The following is a 2,966-nucleotide window of genomic DNA, read 5'->3' as shown; positions in this document are numbered from 1 at the left end:
ATGCGTTGTGCAGACCTCACTACCCTCTGGAGAGCCTCACGGTTGTGGGCGGAGCAGTTGCCGTACCAGGCGGTGATACAGCCCGACAGGATGCTCTCGATTGTCAATCTGTAGAAGTGTGTGAGTGCTTTTGGTGACAAGCCGAATTTCTTCAGCCTCCTGAGGTTGAAGAGGCGCCTTCTTCACGATGCTGTCTGTGTGGGTGGACCAATTCAGTTTGTCTGTGATGTGCACACCGAGGAACTTAAAACTTTCTACCCTCTCCACTACTGTCATATCGATGTGGATAGGGGGGTGCTCTCGCTGCTGTTTCCTGAAGTCCACAATCATCTCCTTAGTTTTGTTGACGTTGAGTGTGAGGTTATTTTCCTGACACCACACTCCGAGGGCCCTCACCTCCTCCCTGTAGGCCGTCTCGTCGTTGTTGGTAATCAAACTGTAGTGTCGTCCGCAAACTTGATGATTGAGTTGGAGGCGTGCATGTCCACGCAGTCGTGGGTGAACAGAGAGCACAGGAGAGAGCTCAGAACGCAACCTTGTGGGGCCCCAGTGTTGAGGATCAGCGGGGTGGAGATGTTGTTACCTACCCTCACCACCTGGGGGCGGCCCCGAGGCGGGGTCGAGACCCAGGGTCTCGAGCTTGATGACGAGTACTATGGTGTTAAATGCTGAGCTGTAGTCGATGAACAAATTCTTATTTTCAATAACGGGGGTTTGAACATGCAACCTTCCGGTTACTAGTCCAACGCTCTAACCACTAGGCTATGCTGCCGCCCCAAAGTTGAGATTGCATCGTCTGTGGACTTATTTGGGCGGTAAGCAAATTGGAGTGGGTCTAGGGTGTCAGGTAGGGTGGAGGTGATATGGTCCTTTACTCGTCTCTCAAAGCACTTCATGATGACGGAAGTGGTGGCCCTCTTGAAGCATGTGGGAACAACAGACTGGGATAGGGATTGATTGAATATGTCCGTAAACACACCAGCCAGCTGGTCTGCGGATGCTCTGAGGGTGTGGCTGGGGATGCCGTCTGGGCCTGCAGCCTTGCAAGGGTTAACACGTTTAAATGTTTTACTCACGTAGGCTGCAGTGAAGGAGAGTCCGCATGTTTTGGTTGCGGGCCGTGTCAGTGGCACTGTATTGTCCTCAAAGCGGGCAAAAAAGTTATTTAGTCTGCCTTGGAGCAAGACATCCTGGTCCGTGACAGGAAAGGTTTTCTTTTTGTGTCTGAGCCGTTGAATTGCGACTCTACTTGTTTGATTGCCTTGCGGAGGGAATAGCTACACTGTTTGTATTCGGTCATGTTTCCAGTCACCTTGCCCTGGTTAAAAGCAGTGGTTTGCGCTTTCAGTTTCACGCGAATGCTGCCATCAATCCACGGTTTCTGGTTTGGGACTGTTTTAATCGTTGCTATGGGGAACGACATCTTCAATGCACTTTCTAATGAACTCGCTCACCGAATCAGCGTATTCGTCGATGTTGTTGTTGGACGCAGTGCGGAACATATCCCAGTCCACGTGATGGAAGCAGTCTTGGAGAGTGGAATCAGATTGGTCGGACCAGCGTTGAACAGACCTGAGCACGGGAGCTTCTTGTTTTAGCTTCTGTCTGTAGGCAGGGAGCAACAAATTGGAGTCGTGGTCAGCTTTTCCGAAAGGAGGGCGGGGGAGGCCTTATATGCGTCGCGGAAGTTCTGGAGCAGGTTTTCATCAATGATCTCTCTGTACTTTGCTCTGTTAATCTTTCCCTTGATCATGACTAGTCTCCCAGTCCCCATGAAGCATGCTGCACCACCATGCTTTACTATAGGGATGGTGCCATGTTTCCTCTAGAGGTGATGCTTGGCATTCAGGCCAAAGAGTTCAATCTTGATTTCACCAGACCAGAGAATATTGTTTATCATGGTCTAATAGTCCTTCAGGTGCCTTTTGGCAAACTCCAAGCGGGCTGTCATGTGCCTTTTACTGAGGAGTGGCTTCCGTCCAGCCACTCATCCATGAAGGCCTGATTGGTGGAGTTTCTGTAGAGATGGTTGTCCTTCTGGAAGGTTCTCCCATCTCCACAGAGAAACTCTGGAGCTCTTTCAGTGACCATCGGGTTCTTGGTCACCTCCCTGACCAAGGCCCTTCTCCCCCGATTGCTCAGTTTGGCCAGGGGGCCAGCTCTAGGAAGAGTTTTGGTGGTTCCTAACTTCTTCCATTTAAGAATGATGGAGGCCACTGTGTTCTTGGGGACATGGCTGAACAGCGACATGGATAATATAGAGCTGGCTGCCTTCTCTCTGCATCGGCAGGACAGAACAGCTACATCTGACGAGGGGCGGGGCTATATGTCTATTTGTCACTAAGTGCTGGTGCTCAATGTCTAATATTAAAGAAGTCTCGAGGAATTGCTCGCCTGAGGTAGAATACCTCATGATAATTTACCACAACAAATTGATGCTGGCACTAAGACCTCACTCAATGAGCTGTAAAAGGCCATAAGCAAACAAGAAAATGCTAATCCAGAAGCGTCCTTCCTAGTGGCCGGAGTCCATTTTACCTCATTTCTACCAGCACATCACATGTGCAACCAGAGGGAAAAAAACTCTAGACCACCTTTCCTCCACACACAGAGACACATACAAAGCTCTCCCTCGCCCTCCATTTGGCAAATCTGACCATATTTATATCCTGATTCTTGCTTACAAGCAACAACTAAAGCAGGAAGTACCAGTGACTCGTTCAATACGGAAGTGGTCAGATGATGTGGATGCTACTCTAGAGGGCTGTTTTGCTAGCACAGACTGGAATATGTTCTAGGATTCATCCAATGGCATTGAGGAGTATATCACCTCAGTCACCGGCTTCATCAATAAGTGCATTGACGACGTCGTCCCCACAGTGACCGTACGTACATTTCCCAACCAGAAGCCATGGATTACATGCAAAATCGGCACCGAGCTAAAGGCTAGAGCTGCCGCTTTCAAG

The sequence above is a fragment of the Oncorhynchus kisutch genome, linkage group LG14, assembly GCF_002021735.2.
Source record: "Oncorhynchus kisutch isolate 150728-3 linkage group LG14, Okis_V2, whole genome shotgun sequence".
Taxonomy (NCBI): domain Eukaryota; kingdom Metazoa; phylum Chordata; class Actinopteri; order Salmoniformes; family Salmonidae; genus Oncorhynchus; species Oncorhynchus kisutch.
Note: the sequence above shows the minus strand (reverse complement) of the source record.